The sequence below is a fragment of the Panulirus ornatus genome, chromosome 6 (genome assembly GCF_036320965.1).
Source record: "Panulirus ornatus isolate Po-2019 chromosome 6, ASM3632096v1, whole genome shotgun sequence".
Taxonomy (NCBI): domain Eukaryota; kingdom Metazoa; phylum Arthropoda; class Malacostraca; order Decapoda; family Palinuridae; genus Panulirus; species Panulirus ornatus.
In genome coordinates, this window is record NC_092229.1 from 11,781,516 (window position 1) to 11,800,066 (window position 18,551).

Genomic DNA, 18,551 nt, shown 5'->3' on the forward strand with positions numbered 1-18,551 from the left:
CTGATCTTGACACACCGATGAACTACCACCCTTGTCATATCAGCCGCTGGACACTCTCATTCGGTCTTGAATGAATACATGAACGGGAATGTCAGTAGCAAAAATCTGCTCAGAGAGCTGAAGTCATCGAGTTGTGTGCTAAATGCACACTTTTCATTCCTTCTACTTCTATATGAATGACGTCTTTAACATTCAATATTTCTAACTACTTCTAGAGAGGAAACAGAGTCGACCCGGGTCGTTTATGCTACTGTCTCCCACGGTAGGACCTCTGGACACCTGTATCTGTCTTTGTGCAATTACAGAGACAGTTCCAGTCTGGATTATTAGATCCAGAACCTCGTCATGCAACACTAAAAACAAATGGTAAAGGCACAGCTGCCTGAGAGAGCCTTAATTTCAAGGTTTAGTAATATCTACCCATTTTTTTCGACTCTCACGCGAGGGTCTTCATCACAGAGACAACATTCCAGCAGACACGGAACTCTTCATGCTGGAACGTAACTAGAGCCGATGTTTCCAGGCGTTATCTGATGTCTGCACGCCAAGGCGTGAGGGAGTCGCTCCAGGCTTCCTCCAGACACGATACTTTTTCAGACGAGAGAATTATTAAGAGAGACCTGACTGTTTATGATACTTCACACAGTAAAAATAAAGGAATTCAAACAGCAATAGACCCCTGGGTCCGTCCGAGGCTGTTTGTGATAGTAAAAGCCTTCAAACTCATATCTTAGTCTGGTGTGAACAGAAAGAAATAGACACGTTTCAAATAAAAAAAACCAAACTAAATGTTTCATGTAACTAAGGAGGCAAAAATAACGTTAGGAGTGGATTTAAGGCGCATTATTTATTGTCTGTTTTTGAACGCATCTATAAGTACTGCTTGTAAACAATCTGGTTTGACAACTCCATATACGAACAATCGTATTGTAGAAAAAAAATTTCGCCTCATTTGAGGTTAAAACTTTTGTCTACGAGACTGTATCCATTATTGCACAATCAAACAAATCAAACCTTAAGTCTATCACATCTCGTCTCCAACTTTGCTTCCCCTGTTCTCCAATCATCTGGATTTCCTTACGAATCTTTCTCTCCCAGTTTTCTAAATCCTTCCCTTTCTCCCCCGTCTTCTGTTGATGCATCCTCCCATTACCTGCAGGTTTCGAAGTCATGTAGTCGGGTGTTCCGACCAACAGCGGGAGCCTTGTGACAAATGCACCTGTGGTCCGTTACAAGCAATAACGGCAGGTGTGACAAATGTACCAGTGGCCCATTACGAGCAGTAACGGCAGGTGTGATTAATGTACCAGTGGCCCGTACTGATTCAGTAGGTGTGACAAGTGTACCAAAGGCCCGTTCTTAACAGTGGCAGGTGTGACTCGTGTACCAGTGGCTCGTACTGACCAAAAGAGGCAGGTGTGACAAGTGACCCAGAGGCCCGTCCTGACCAACAGAGGCAGGTGTGACAGGTGCACCAATGGCCCATAACGACCAATAACGGCAAAGCGTGACACGTGTAACAACGGCCCGATTTGACTACCATGGGCAGCAGGTGTGGTCATCGGCGGCAAGTAGGGCCACTTTTCGAAACTTATGCCCAAGAAACTAAAAAAGAACTGGGGCCATTTTACTCAACTGCAGTGGTTGGCACTTGCGAGGCTAGGGCAAGTCTCGATCATCCTGGCTTCAGCGCCTACTACGTATCCTTCCAAGGGTATATATTTTGAGCAGGACGGTGGTGCGACCCTGGGGCATGCATCATGACCTGACCTTTGCCCTAACCCTCCGAGCCAGATCGGAGACCATCGTAACTAAGGGTCGTGCCGTAGTGGCCAAGGGTCGTACCGTAGTGATCAAGGGTCTTACCGTAGTGATCAAGGGTCGTAACGTCGTGATCAAGGGTCGTACAGTCGTGATCAAGGGCCGTACCGTAGTGATCAAGGGTCGTACCGTAGTGATCAAGGGTCGTATAGTCGTGATCAGGGGTCGTATAGTCGTGATCAGGGGTCGTATAGTCGTGATCAGGGGTCGTATAGTCGTGATCAAGGGTCGTACCGTCGTGATCAAGGGTCGTACCGTAGTGATCAAGGGTCGTATAGTCGTGATCAGGGGTCGTATAGTCGTGATCAAGGGTCGTACCGTCGTGATCAAGGGCCGTACCGTAGTGATCAAGGGTCGTACCGAGGAGGAGTTTTAAACATGTTGGAAGTCTATCCACACTTCGACAGCGAGAGATCCAGCTGCTCAAGGGCCATGGCCACAGGAACTCGTGGATGTCTGAAGGCATGTTCTTAGCGTCTCCAACGCTGGAACTTGAAGACATTGGGTCATTCTCATGTCTGTAATGGCAATTGCTGGACGTTCTCATCACGCCTCAACAAGTGAGTCAATGCGAACAAACTGCCAAAAGTTAAGAGTCTGCAAAACTTATGTTGACAAGTTAAACAAAAACTGGTACTAACTTAACTATCCGTTCGACTGAAGTTTTGAAATGCCTACTTCTTACACGAATCTCAGTGTTGTTGAAGCAGTTATACACGGCAATATCATCAGACAACGTATCGTCAATATCGCCAAATGGAGGAAAAAAAAATGATTTTGGAGATATGAAGACCTGGCTTGGTCAAACTTCAAGGTCAAAAGTGTATCCCCCTACACCTACTCGGTCATCAACTCTTAGATACAACATTTCAAGAGACATTCCTCGCGACCTCTAGATCCTATGACGGAAATGAAGCTCAAAAGTTTAGTTCGGAGGGATTATCTGACGTCCGCACAACCATGACGCGAGGGAGGGAAGCTCCAAGCACTCGCCAGCGCCATCTATTTTTCAAATTTGAGAATTTTCGGGGCCACAAAACTGACTTTACTGCTGTCTCATGACTTCACGCCCTGGGACTCTTATAACCCTCGCGTTGGCATACATGGCGTGGAGAGAGAGAGAGAGAGAGAGAGAGAGAGAGAGAGAGAGAAGCAAACGCAGAAGTAATATCTGTTGGGGCTGGTCTAGGTTACAAACCCTGACTTAGTGAACCTAGGAAGAGCCTCGCTTACGTAACGCCTCATTATCGAACTCGTAAAAATAAGGTCTCCAGCTAGGTACTCGTGGCGAGCAGCAACACCCAACATACATACATCTCCGAGGGTACTCTAACTTACCCTCCGTCAATCCGACCTTTCTTCCTTCTCCCCTATGGATAGGATGAGAAGGTGGGAAAGAGAACGAAGAAAAAAATAAAAGGGGGTCAAGAAAAGAAGAGGAAGTTGTTAGAGAGATACAAGGAAAGGACGGGAGGGGTAAAGAGGAGGTAGAGAGAGGGACGCGATTCGACGTGTGGCAGCGTGCAACTGGGGGAAAACACGAAGGGATTGGCAGGAGGCAGGAGAGGAGGGTGTTGGAGATACAACGGGCTGGGAAGGGGAAGGTATAAAGAGCGAGATGTCGTGGGCAGGATCCGAAGCAGGGGAGGGACGGAGGAAGCAGAGAGGGGAAAGACTCGAGACACAGAATGTGGAGGAGGAGGAGGAATGGGGATGAGGAGAAAGAGGAGTGGAGAGAGAGATTGGACAAGAAATATTATTACACAGGAATGGGAAACAGGTGGAACATATTATCAAAAGAAGTGGGGAGTAAAACAAGAGGATAACGATGAGGGAAGAGGCGAGTAGGGAAATATAAGACGTAGCACGCGAGGTTTGGGAAAAGTGACTGGGAAGGGACAAGGATGAGACGCAGATAAATGGGAAAAACACCAGGGGGAGGAGACGAGGATAGGAAGCCAAACGAACTGGTATGGGAGACACAGATGGAATGAGGATAGGGTACAAGTTGCAGAGAGAAAGGTTCGGAAGGTGGAGATGGATAGTGTGACACGTGAGGTAAAGGACTGAGAGGGAGGGAGGGAAGGTGATTGTGAGGTTTGGGAAAGACAGGGAGCAGGACACGAAGCTTAGGAGGAAGTGCTATGTAAACTTCTGTGTTATGCCCAGTAAAGCATGCTCTTGTAACTACAAGGTCCAGTGTCTACAGTACCTTGATCTTCTCTGTGTTACTGAGAATGATAACAGCATCCCCAGTGCCAGTACAGTTTATATGCCCAACATGTAATATACCTTTGATCTCTTGTACTACTATCAAATATTAACTAGTTAACGACTGTACGCTACATTATGTCCAGTTCCAAATACACACCTCAGTATATATGCAATTTGTTCGTGCATAGACTGTAATTCGAATGTTAAACAAGGTATTCTTTATATGTACGACGTATTCTAAACTTGCTTTGTACTACACAGATGTTGCCTACGTTGCTGTCAGTATCACCTGCTATCCTGTAACTATATATCATGTACTTCATATACCTCCCTTTCCCAGCCCCTCTGATCAGAGGGGGGACTCTTTAGGGTCCCTGGGCCCCACTCGGGCCCACCTGTCACCCTCGTAGGTGGATGTATTATACCCACTGTACGCTCTATACTGACCTCCAACTATCTCTCAGATATGTGCCCTTCACTCATACTCTCACCGAAATGCTTTATGTATATCTAGACAAATATCCTTCAAACTGAAGGAAGTGTACAGAGAGACACGAGGGGCTGGAACAGAAATAAACTTGGGGGGGAAAAAAATGGTGTTGTTTACGAAGCTGGGAAGTAGGAGAAAGTGAATGACGAGAAAAGAACGACAAGACAAAAATGTAAGAAGGTGAAGGGAATGGAGACAGGAGGGTCAAGACACGAGGCTAAGGACGAGAATGCGAGTGGAGATCGAAATGGCAGGACACGGATGTCGCAGATGAGGCGATGGGAGAGCAGAAAAACGAGCCTGTAGAGTTGGTCATGAATGGTGTAAGACATGAAGGAAAGAAATCCAGGTTTGTCGGGGTTGGGGAGGTGATTAGTGGATAGACTCGCGAAGCCATACTCGGGGCTGGGAAGGAGACGCGAGGAGAGGCACGAGGCAAGGTCGAGTAGGAGGACGAGGAGGAGGAGACGAGCGACAGAGACAACAGGGAGGAGGCTGGACACCGTGGGGGGAAGGGATGGCGCTGGTCGGCAGGAGACTTGGGACGGCAGGATTGATAGATTCGATGATGTGGCGGTGGTGGTAATGGGTGGGCAGACACAATGTTTGCAGAGGTGGTGGTGTGGAGACTCGAGGGATCAAGGACAAGACACAGCGTTGGTGGAAGGGAGTGATGGATGGAGAGGCAACGTAGATGGAGAATTACGAAGCTAGGGACTGAGGTGATGGTTAAAGAAGACTTGGAGGAAAGGACAGAGGGTCGGGTGTTGACGGAGCAATGTGGGTGGCGAGACGAGAGGTGGCAAGTCACGAGGCTGATGGAAGGAGATAACGGGTGGCGAGTAACGAACGACACTGGGGCTGAAATAGGCGATGGGCGGTAGAGAGAGAGGAGAGGATACAGGACAGTATGAGTGGCGATGGTTGGAGACGCGAAACAGAGAAGAGTAAGAACAGGGTGATGAGGAGGAGGCGAGCTGATAGGTAGGGGGAAGAAGTCTTGGTGTGAAGAGACGTATAAATTCAGTGGAGATAAAGATGAAAAGAACCGATACTGGGGTGAGGGCGCGGAGGATGGGAAGACAGAGGGAGGACATACTGCTGGAGGAGGGATGGGCAGGCTGAAGGACCAGACCAAGAGGTTCTGAAAGACTTAGGTGGTAAACAGAGACACACACCAGGCGGGACACGCAGAAGACGGGGGTTCTGGAGGTGTTGGGGACGACAGGCTGAGAGACAAGTCTTTAACGAGACATTAAACGAAGGAAGAAGAGGAGGTCAGTGAGGATATACGATGGACGGAAAACGAAGATAGAGGAAGAGGAAACTAGTTCAGGGAGGCAGGATATGAGGATGATAAAGCCTTTGAAGGGACTGGCTTACACAAATCCTGCAAGAAATGGCACACCACCACCTTGTTGATAACAAGATGCCAGAAATTCTAATACTGTAACCCACTTCCTGCATCTATCGTGCACCTTGTCGCAAATCTACAGTATATGAAAGATTGTACCCTTGTGTAATGAACCAAATGTGTACATTTATGTAATAATCACCTGCCCACTGGAGTCTTGACAAAGGCCCTCTGCAACCCTTTTGCGCTACCACACACAGCACGAGCACCGGGTGCACAATAAAGTAGTCTCCGAGAGCGGCACAAATCAAATCAAATCTTGGTTGAGGAGGAGGAGCAGCAGCGCGAGGAAATACTAGTGCAAGGGAGACGAAGTCTGGGAGTGAAGATGGATGAGGCGAGGCGAAAAATAGAAAAATGGGGACGTGGAGGAGACGGTGGTGGTGCTTGTGGTAGCTGTGATGTTGGTGTTGGGTTAAGAAGACCAGACGGGCACGACACGATACCTTGTAGAAGGTATATCAGTTGAAATAAGAGGCGAGGTAGCATGAACGGGAGGCGACAGTCACTGGAAGGAGTGTGGTTACGAGGATCAACAAATGAGTGAAAAAGGCAAGAGAAGCTGAACACAAATATTGGGGAGGTGAAGGCACTGGGCTGGGGAGAGAGTGGATAGGGTCAAGGCACGAGTCTGGGGCTCCGAGAGGAGAGTATAGGTAGGGAGAACCCAAGGTCAAGGAGGAGGATAAGTGGGTGATAAGTGAGGGACATGACGCGCATGACAGGAGGCTTGAGAGGCTGGTGATGGGTGGTAAAGAATATGAGGGTATAGAGAGGGAGAGGAAGTTTAGGGGTTCATCAGAGACGAGGCATGTGGTGTGGCTGGGGAGGAGGAGGAGGAGAAGGGAGGTGTGTATATATAGTGAACGTGTTGGGTGGGTTGATACGAAGCGGAGGTGATAAGCGGGCAGACGCAACGCTACGGAGGAGGAGGAGGAGGTGTGGTTGATGATGGAGGTGGAAACACGAGAGGAAAGACTCGAGGCTGGAGAAAGGAAGACGCAAGAAAACAAACACAGGACTTAGGAGAGGAAGTGATAGGTAAGGAAACACGAGGATGGGGAGGGGCCTGAAGAAGGTGAGGGTCAGGGAGACATGAGGACGTAGAAGTGATGACTAGAGAGAGAGACGAAGAACAGGATACCAGACAGAAGCAGAGGCTGGTAAGAGATAAGATAACTATAGAAAGGCAAGGAGGCAATGAGCTGGGAGATGACAGGGAAAGGTCTTCAGGACTGGAAAACGGAGGAGGCGTCTAGTGGACTGGTGGAGATACGAGAGGAAGCTGGGTGGAGAGAGAGAGAGAGAGAGCGAGCAGGGGCAGGACGCGTGGCGAGGTGGTGGTTGGGAGATAAGAGGGTTTGGACACGATGGTGGGGAGGAGCAGGGCTCAGTTAAAGGGAACGGGGAGCATAAAAAGCAGAGGTGGGAGGAAGAGGCAGCGGAGGGAGAGACACACACACAAACATGGAGAATAACAAGTTAACGTAAAACAAAAACAAAAAACTAGTAGATAGGCACCTGTCACTGAAGGGATTAAAAGACAATCCATCTAGATATTTGTACAGGTGATGACATAAGTATGCGGGTAATGAAGAACTAACACTATGGAGCGAGAAAACGAACAATGCAAATGGCTTTTCCAGCGAGAGAGAGAGAGAGAGAGAGAGAGAGAGAGAGAGAGAGAGAGAGAGAGAGAGAGAGAGATAACAGGGGAAGAACATGACTTCATTAAGATATTGATCTTACTGAAATAAGCACCAACCTACGTACGTGGCCCATTTCAGGACGCTGTGCAGGAACGCACCGGAATTCCTTGAGCAAAACGCTGCGAGCCTTAATCGAGACGGTACGATCCTTGATCGAAACGGTACGACCCTTGAGCGAAACGGTACGACCCTTGAGCGGGAATATACGACCCTTGATCAAGACAGTGCTACCCTTGAGCGGGAAGGTACGACCCTTGAGCGAGGCGTTACGACCCTTGAGCGGGAAGGTACGACCCTTGATTAAGACAGTGCTACCCTTGAGCGGGAAGGTACGACCCCTTGATCAAGAACGGTACGACCATAGAGCACCACAGTACGACCCTTGGGTACGACGGCATTTCCTCTGACCTGAGAATCGTACCTTAGTGTCGTACCGTCGTCTTCAATGGTCGTATACGCAGCGTCCAACAGGTCGTCGCGTCGTGACCAAGCGACTGAAAGATCGCAACGTTACGATATATTTACGATACATGTAAACTACGACGCAGAAATAGCAGACAACTTAACTGGTATGGTGTCTGATGTCTTGTTTTCAATCTCGTTAATACGATGGCTAACTTTGCCCACATATATTTCAGAGTGTGTGAGCAACTTTGCCCACATATTTCACTTATTGTGACTTCATATAACCTTACCCAACCCAAATATAACACGAGTTAAAGAAAAAGATAATGAAACGGATGATTATCTTAATTAAAATTGTCTATAAGCAATACTTCCAGTAGATAAACCATATTGTATCAATGTCTCTACAGCCACTTTATACACGTCTGTCTTAAAAGACACGAAATTAATCGAATAAGCGAAAGAAAATGTAAGATTAGGATCGATCTGACGGTGGAACTCGCACACACGCAACAAAAATCATGAACTAGACACACGAAGGGTTATCTGACCAGGCTACGTCAAGGCGATCATGTATACTGACCAGGCTACGTCAAGGGGATCTTGTATACTGACCAGGCTACATCAAGGTGATCTTGTATACTGACCAGGCTACGTCAAGGGATCTTGTATACTGACCAGGCTACGTCAAGGGGATCATGTATACTCACCAGGCTACGTCAAGGGGATCATGTATACTGACCAGGCTACGTCAAGGTGATCTTGTATACTGACCAGGCTACGTCAAGGGGATCTTGCATACTGACCAGGCTACGTCAAGGTGATCTTGTATACTGACCAGGCTACGTCAAGGGGATCATGTATACTGACCAGGCTACGTCAAGGGGATCATGTATACTGACCAGGCTACGTCAAGGTGATCTTGTATATTGACCAGGCTACGTCAAGGTGATCTTGTATACTGACCAGGCTACGTCAAGGTGATCTTGTATACTGACCAGGCTACGTCAAGGTGATCTTGTATACTGACCAGGCTACGTCAAGGGGATCATGTATACTGACCAGGCTACGTCAAGGGGATCTTGTATACTGACCAGGCTACGTCAAGGGGATCTTGTATACTGACCAGCTACGTCAAGGGGATCTTGTATACTGACCAGGCTACGTCAAGGGGATCATGTATACTCACCAGGCTACGTCAAGGGGATCTTGTATACTGACCGGGCTTTATCTGGCATGACTTCATACGGAAACAAAGATATACACAAAAATTCACGTGTGGCCTAATTGTTTTTAACTTTTCTCCAATACTAACTCTCCCCTTGACATTCTTTCACCATTACCCCTTATCGTCAAGTACACAGCCCGTTTTTCGATTCGTTTTTTTCAAAACAAAGCCACACTAACCCCAGCGTTTTTCCCTGCTGGCGAAGGTCTACGTCAGGAGCACTTACGTTACAATAAGTCCACTTCGCTTCCACCATGGATGTAGACAGGGTCAGAGAGTGAAGGTGGAACTCAAAAGCCGAGGCAAACTCTAACACTGGACAGAGTTGGGAGGGGAAAGGACTATCAGATTACGCGACTAGCTTCTCGCTCACTGTAACATCCTCCCTGTGCACGTTACAGACAGGGTATGGGTAGCGAGCAGATCTGTACCACACTGATGCTAAACTATACGATCTAACGTTCAACAAACAGCATCACACAAGTACTGAATAGAGGAGGAGGAGGAGGAGAGGGATTACAGTGCAATGCCCTCCAGATATCTACCGTGACACATCTATTTTCTGAGGAACATCATATACCCTTAGGAAAATGACCTAGAACGCGTCTCAATTGATACAGACATCAGATCTGGGTAGAAGTCACCAGCGTCTTCCAGCACACACACACACACACACACACACACACACACAATCCCATGTTCCACTCGGTAAATATGGCTAATCTAGCCCCACGCGAGGGTCACAAACTAAGCTATTTAACGTATCCCAGGCCATCCAACTGTACCGGAGCAATTCACCTCCCTGCCCACGGGCTATGAATACTGAAGCCCACACCACACAGACGGTTGAGGCAAACCCTCTGATCATAAACTTTGCTCCCTATGCTTGGAAACACACACATACACACACACACAACGTAGAGCATGTCGAGCACACTGACAAAAATGCCTTCGCTGCGGAAAAGATCACCCAGCAACAGCAGGGAAATGTGAACTCGGGGGGGGAAAAGGTAATACAGGGGAAAAAAAAAAAAGAAGAGGGAAACTGAACCGATACTAAACCAGGCCTGACCTTAAGACACATCTGGCACCAGCCCTAACGACTGGGACCCCATGGTTACCCCACAGTTTCCCCAGCCATGAAGCAGACACCTTCCAACTCCCCAACGAGGTTGTCCAAATACTCGTAAATAACCCCCAGGTCCCACACCCTTCCCACGGGGGTACATGATGGATAAACCAGACGTTGTTCTGATAAAACAGCCACGAGGTCTCAAGCTAAACCCAATTAAACTCGTGGGATATTCAACTCCCCAGTTAAACCACTACGATCAGGTACGCGCCCGTGTGGCTATGGCTGTCAGGAAAGGCTTTTGCAACACGAATATTTTTGATGACTTTCAGCCATCCGACACCAATGAAATTAACGACATCAATGGGCCCAGATAATGTTGTACCATCTTTATTCCTCCCCAAGGCGGGGATGTCGCCTGTTACCATATTACTACAAGATCCTAAGGAAACTAGAGCCAACCTACATCATAGTCGATTTTAAACATGCAAACCCCAGACATTCTACCACAAATACCACAGGCAGAAATGCACTAGAACTAGTTGAATGTCTCGGCGCTAAACACCTGGCGGCTCAAACTCCCCAACCTTTATAGTTCACTCAGCCACGTCCACATTGGATGTAATTCTTGCGCGTGGGGAAAACCTACCACAGTATTCTCATCAGACAAGGTGACCGACCCTCACAGCTACCATATTCCCATGATGGTGACTGTGTATCAACCGCTCCAATCCTTACACCCGGCGCACAGCGGCCGGCTTCCCAGAACGCTAACTGGAACTTCAGTAAAACAAGGAACTCTCCGGTGCCGACTTCGAAGGGAAACAGACAGACTGATGACTGACAAGGCTCTAGATACGCGACACGAAACCGTCGAAGTGCAATCAGCTGCCATCTCCATTACCAAATACATTTCCCCTTTGGGAATAGCTTCTCCTCGCACACCGACCCTCATAACCCGACCTTCCAGTCTCGTATATACCTGGGCAACACCGCAGAGAGGCAAGTCAGGTAACTGACTCGCTCTAGACAAGTGTTAGTGTAGCACTCCAGTACCTGAAGTCTTTGGCAATCTGACTGCAGACGTCCCTAACAATTTGACTCCAGACTGCAGACGTCCCTAGAGAGCCTCCTCCGTCAGCAGTAGTCACAACGCGACGCCTGACGTTCCATCGTCCTGGCAGGTTTCCTTGTAGTGCCTCATCTCCGACGTCCACCTTCGGCAGGACTCGCCGCGGACATCGCCTCCTCCGGCCACAAGCAGCAGCTGTAACAACAAGGAACCTACGGCCACGCCCGCGGCACTCTAGCAAACCAAGCATGTTTCCAGGAGCCTTCTGCACCCAAGCACAAGCCGGGAGCCACCGCCGCACACTCCATGAGCCACGATACGTGCCACATCTACCACCTACAGGAGTTCCGAGTAGACTCGGCAACCACACACTCCTCCCTCGTGCTCCTACTTCCTCCCACATCCTCACCGGCATCACAGTACCTCTGCCAAGCCTGTCTCGTATTACTCACCCTACCTCTCTCTCTCCACCATAATCCCCTCACCTCCATTAGCTCACTGTTCCTGGGTTATATCACCTTATGTACATTAACCTATAAATCACTGTTGTTTAACGTGTTCCCGTGTCCCTGACTCGGTTACACCACTCCAACAATCCAGTACGAACACCAGCTAAAAGTTTCTCGAAAGATACAAGGCCAGAGTCAACGTGAAATTCAGGCAAATCAACTCGTTAGAGAAGATGTAACGAAGGTTTCTGGCCGTCAATCAAACACTTTACGTCAGGGCGGTAGTAATTTTCTGTGCGGGCTGTTGCCTACAACTTACCACACTTACAAAATCCCACCACACTTGTGACAATAGTATAAATCAAAGTATACAAGCCGTTTTCCTACTTAAGATCCGTTCACGAAGAAATGTTGTTATGGAATCGAACTGTTCGTCATGAGTTTCAGCTTACCTTCATGAAAGTTGTTCGATCCTAAAGAACTTCGGATTCGGTCCTCCCGCGATTTCACGCTCCCGCCACACCGTCTTCGCCACACACACAAGTCGTTCACCACACATCCCGAACGAGCACATAAAAACCTAATACAAGCAATATCTCATTTTAGGATACTGTCAGTATATGTCCTTATGTTTCTTGGTGTATATTCTACTCTGATATTGTATAATATTCAAAATAAACGCCAAATACAGGAAACGAAACCTCTTGTACACAACGATACAACCTTCAGCACGACTTTACGACCCTTTAATGCGATAACGTAACTTTTAAACTGACCTATTAAGAGTCAGATCAAAGGCCGAGCCATCAACATTATTATACACAAGGGTCCTAAACCTCACGCTCATGGGATGACGTACCGTCGTGCACAGAGGCGTCAGCAGAGAACGTACCAGAAATGAACTCGCGAACGTTGCTATACCACGTCTTGAGAGCGATTGACGACGAATCAAATAAGTTAGCGAAATGTGGCATCGGTTTTTCAAATTAAGATCTGATGGAAATTATCACGACCACTTAAAAATTATTTATTCAACGCCCAGTTTCATATGAATAATTTATATTCAAAAAAAATTATATGACTTTAAGATATAAGAGGACTAAAATAAAAAGATATCGAATAACATATGCTCTCAGTTGACTATAGGAGTTGCCATGTCGAGTAAAACCAGCTACCATACTTGCCGTCATGGCTATGCATTACTTACACTCACTATTTTTTGTTTCTCCCTCCGGTTCCCTCACCCTTTCCATCCTATGTTCACATTTTGCTCACATCTACTGACATCCGGCCACTAGGCGCCCCCCATCCTCCTCGTGCATGATAAATATATTCTTATGGCATTTGTTTGACGCACCGTATGAAATTTGGCCAGTATGACAGTTTGCTGGTTGATGCTAGGCATTATCATAACAGCGCTATACATGCCCCCTCTACCCTACCAACGTTCACGTTCAAGCAAAAGGCTACCCTGTCTGTCTTCCTGCTCGAGGGAAAATGAAAGATACACAAGTGCTTGGAGTATGATGAAAGAATACATTTACACTAAAGTTCGGACTAATTTGCTCATTATGCTAATGCACTGAAGTTCTGGCATTTAAGAAAAACGTTCTTGACTGTTAAAGGGCATGAAAGGAAAGGACTTTCGAGAAGAATATGATCGTCATAATTTTCCTCCTTTGCCTTCTTCAAGTTCCCAAAAGTAATAATACTTATTTAACCCTGGCTTTGTGGGGTATTACGTGTACCAACACACACACCCTCTCTCTCTCTCTCTCTCTCTCTCTCTCTCTCTCTCCACACACGCGCACACACACACACACACACACACATATATATATATATATATATATATATATATATATATATATATATATATATATATATATATATATATATAGTCCCCTCCCTTTCACTCCAGTCCTTTCCATCACTTCGCTTCCGCAATATTCGCTGAGAATTACTCGCTTTCCGCGTCTGGCATCCCTATTCAGTCGAGACCATTGCTCCGACAATGCCATTACGTGTTTACATTGTCTCTCGCTGCTGGAGACGATGGTTACGATGAAGGGTGGCTTCATATGAGCAATGATTCCTGAATTATGTGCCGTATACGTGTTATTAAAGCTGTAGTTTATGTTACCATAAACTAACTGACGGTAGAGCTGCGTAACATACATATGTTTGTGGTGGATGGCGTCTCCCGCGCCACAAACGGCAGCTGGGTAGCTCGCTCTTCAATCCCACCGAAAGGAGGTTAACTTAGGCGGTAAAAAGGGAAAAGTACCTAGTTGAATAATGAGTACGCCATTAAAGACGTGGGTGAATGAATATGTGTGTGTGTGTGTGTGTGTGTGTGTGTGTAAGATGCTTTGGATGTTTCTGTCGGTCTGTTTGATTATAATAATCCAGGTATCCAGTCGTGATTCCTCAAGTATCCAGATGAAACATAGCAAATTGCTTCTCCGTGCCACTAAGCAGGGTGACCTGATTTACGTTTCAGGGATGTTCTGTTTCATTTTACTGATACATCGCGGCTGGGAATATTCTCTGTGCCCTATTTTTGAGTCTAATCTACTGGCACTTTCTGCATAAAGACACACACACACACACACACACACACACACACACACACACAATCACAATGCTTTATACTCTGTCGTCGCGACTGGTAGACGTGGCCAGCTTCCTGAGAGCTGCAGGAGCCTCATATGGATAGAGGGGACTCTCCTAATGGAGGATCTAAGCAGGGGGATCGGATATAAGATAATCATCGAAATACGATAATTTGGTATTTGATACGATAAACAATAACGTCTGCACGATGTACGATAATCTCAATTTCAGGATATAAAAAATATTACGATAATCATAATTTTTTTTCTTTAATTTCAGTTACTTTACACCTGTTCTTGAAGGGAATCAAGTTCCTGACAGCTTGGTAGTTTAAACGACCAAAGCTTACGTGTTACCAGCAAACACTCTGTCGCTGAAACGCAATTTTTCCTACCACATCGACGCCACGAAACCCTGAGGGAATGAGAACCCAGACGGAATTCAATGAGCATCGAGGCATCGCACAGCTGGCGCCGACGCCACCAGCTTTCTTTTATGTCAGGGTGCCACGCGGACGTGAGGAGGGCTGGGACTGAGATGTGGCATCTATGATCATAGGGTTGGGTTATGATCCAGGAGTATTATTGTGGCTTGAGGATTGTCGCCGCCTTCATCCACCTCCTCCTGTGTAGCCAAAGGTCCGTTGATTGTCGTCCCCCTTCCTCCTCCTCCTGTGTAGCCAAAGGTCCGTCGATTGTCGCCCTCCTTCCTCCTCCTCTGTCTAGCCAAAGGACCATCTGTGGACGAAGTGTGCTTGGGATAACCGCTCTGTGGAAGGAGTGAAGAGGGAGGAGAAGGAGATTGCATCATCTTACAAGGGGACTTTGACAAACCCTTAAGTTGGACTCATGAAAAAAAAAAAAAACGAATGCAATTCAACTCGAATGAATGTAATGATGATGAAACACAGTGAAAAACTGAAAAAGGGGTCGGTACCAATATGTATTGTGGAAGGACATAACCAGCAGGAGTCTGCTGATGAGAAATACTTCGAGAGTACATATCACCCTTTAGGTATCTGGTTCTCAAGCACCTGTGGGGTTCAAATTCATCCCCGATAGCTGTTCATCTCTTTATCTATCACGCATCACTTTATCTTGCATCTGAGATGATCAAGTCTCTGGCACTCTTTTGCACTTATCATGTCGGCTACTAATGAATAATAATAACAATAAATATAACGAAAACTCAAACGCCAGGTAGAAGGAACTTGGATACACAGTGCAGACAAACAAGGAAATTTATATATGCATAACTATATACATAATGAATATATATATATATATATATATACTTAGAACTTTATGTAGACATAGAGCGTAATCATGCGTATGACTATCTAAACGCAAGTGGTTGCGTATGAGTATCTCTGAGTGTGTCTCAGCTTCTCCTTGTGTGCATACGACGGAGTGAATAGGAGGGGGTGACTATGTAAACAGCAAGCTAACAACTAGAGGGGTACAATCACGAATTGCGCTCATGACACCACTAACGTTACAATGTCAACAAAAGAAGGGAGGAAAAAAACATATGCAGTCTGCTCGTTAAAACTCGCCACAATAAACCAATGGCAGTTTTAAAGCCTGCTTTCACCTGGGAGAAAAGTACGACTTTATGTGTATTCCTCCATTCACGCCTATAGGTCGACAAGTGAAAGAACCGTAGCTGAAAAACCACAGCGAGTCTATGGGAACATGCATGTATACCAGTACGTATACAACACTCGTGTCGTCATCATGCCGTATGTACACATCTCCCATCTTTCGTACTGGGAATGAGAGAGGTAATCATCGGTATGTACAGTTGGAGACATCTATCCAGGTTGGGTTTCAACATCGAAAGAAATTCAGTTATGGGTTTAGAAATGAGATTAAAGAAAGGTTTTCAACTCGCCTCAACAGGAGGAGATTCCAAACCGAATAGATTAGTGAGCAAGTTTGAAGGATGGGGATTCTACTCTATTCTTCGTAGCCGTCATGTTAAAGGTAGAGTTTACTCATTAAAGTACAGTGCTCATGTACCATGATACATAAGTCTGTCAGCGCCTTTGTACCTAGAGATACGACCAGACAGAAACCTCCTAAAAATATCTTATGGCTTCATACACAGGTACACTAATGTCTTCAAAAACATTCTCATTATTTAACAGACAACAGCAACTCCACGTTCCTGGAAAGCGCGCTTATTGTCTCAAGTCCGATGTATATTGTTCTTGAAGCTAGATGCATCGCTTCTCCCATCCAGTCACATACATATACTTTACTCCACGCCAAACTCAGTGCCACAAAATCTCACCCACTCGTCCATTTCATAGAGTGAATTACGAAGTCATGCTTCGAAAAGGTGTCTTCAATAACTTTTAAGAAACCCAAATTCTTTCATCAAATACCGCCTCGTGGATTCAAAAACCATATATTTACTCCGAAATCCACACCATGCTTCAACGCACCATTTCCTCTGCAAAAATAATAAAACCATCGAAATTCATAGGAAACCAGATTAATCTTTGAAAATATAATATACCAACACGCTTTATTAAACTTTTCTCAGTGTTGTGATCACGTGGATATTTCACTATATATCGTCCAAGATCCGCAAACGTTTTCTCCCCGCAGACTTATTGCAAGAGAGAGAGAGAGAGAGAGAGAGAGAGAGAGAGAGAGAGAGAGTGAGTGAGTAAAGGCGAATTCTTGAGCACAAAATTAAGAAGAAACGGCTCAGTCCTCTGTTCTTAACGCTACCTCGCTAACGCGAGAAATGGCGAATATGAACGAATATGTATATCATATATATGTGTGTGTGTGTGTGTGTGTGTGTGTGTGCGTGTGTGTTACTGTACCCCACTTACCCCATGGTTAGGCCGCGAATGTAAATGACCTTCAAGCCAGCCACATCCCTGGCCAAGGACGAAAATGAGCCAAGTCACATCGAGGAACTTCTTAATCCAAAGGAAGCCCACAAATTTCCCTGCTCCTGACGGGAGCGTCATCTCGAATGAGCCACGAGAGACGGGTCCTCAGGTTGTACAAGGAATTAGAATAAAAATATAGCTGTATTACGTAACACTTGCTCTTGCGAGAGGGCAAAGAATTTTCTCTGGAAAGATGGCTCGCCAGAGATAAGGAGAGCCAGGCAGTGTTGCGCCAACCCCCCAACCCCCCTCCAAAGACGGACGGTATCAGGGCAAATATTGACCTAAGTATACCATCCACCGCAGCTGGGTCAAGGACGCTGCCTTCCACACTGCCTTTGAGGAAGAAAATAGAGTAAGGCCTCGGGAAAGAGTTTTCATATAGATAGATGGATAGATACATGGAGATAGATATATAGATAAATAGATAGAAAGATATTACATGCAGAATCGCCTTTGTTTCCATATAAATATGAAATATCCTTTATTATATATTTTTTATATCTAAAGACTAAGATGCTCCTTTTCCCTTGCTGTAGTTTATTTTCTTTCTTTCATACTATTTGCCATTTCCCGCGTTAGCGAGGTAGCGTTAAGAACAGAGGACGGGGTCTTTGAGGGAATATCCTCACCTGGCCCCCTTCTCTGTTCCTTCTTTGAGAAAAAAACAAAAAAAAAAACAAGAGGGGAGGATTTCCAGCCCCCCGCTCCCTTCCCTTTTAGTCGCCTTCTACGACACGCAGGGAATACGTGGGAAGTATTCTTTCTCCCCTATCCCCATTTTATATATATATATATATATATATATATATATATATATATATATATATATATATATATATATATATAATATATATATTCCCCTTTATTCCAGACATAACACGATCTGTTTTCCTTTTTACCTACAGGAACAAAGATCTCATATCCTCACCTTGGGCTATTTCGCCCACACCTCCAGTCCTCAAGGGAGGCATCGTTCTTCTGTCCTCTAGCAGGGGGCCTTGCTGCTTATCCCTTCCGTGCCCTTAAAGCCACATATAAACATACGACTATTTCTGCACCCCGCGCCAGCCAGTATCATAAATCAACCGAAGACATAATCCCTTCCTCACGCATGAAACCTGGAGATACACGTATATTCCACCCTCAC

At 46.1% G+C, this 18,551-nt stretch overlaps 1 long non-coding RNA gene across 1 annotated transcript in view; it reads right to left on the bottom strand.

Moving 5' to 3' along the window:
- Nucleotides 1-14,746: 14,746 nt before the first annotated feature.
- Nucleotides 14,747-18,551, bottom strand: part of LOC139748935 (uncharacterized) — a 102,621-nt gene continuing 98,816 nt past the window's right edge. Inside the window, exon 3 of the long non-coding RNA XR_011712843.1 lies at nt 14,747-15,227. This is a non-coding gene — a long non-coding RNA (uncharacterized lncRNA). The remainder of the gene's footprint in view (nt 15,228-18,551) is intronic.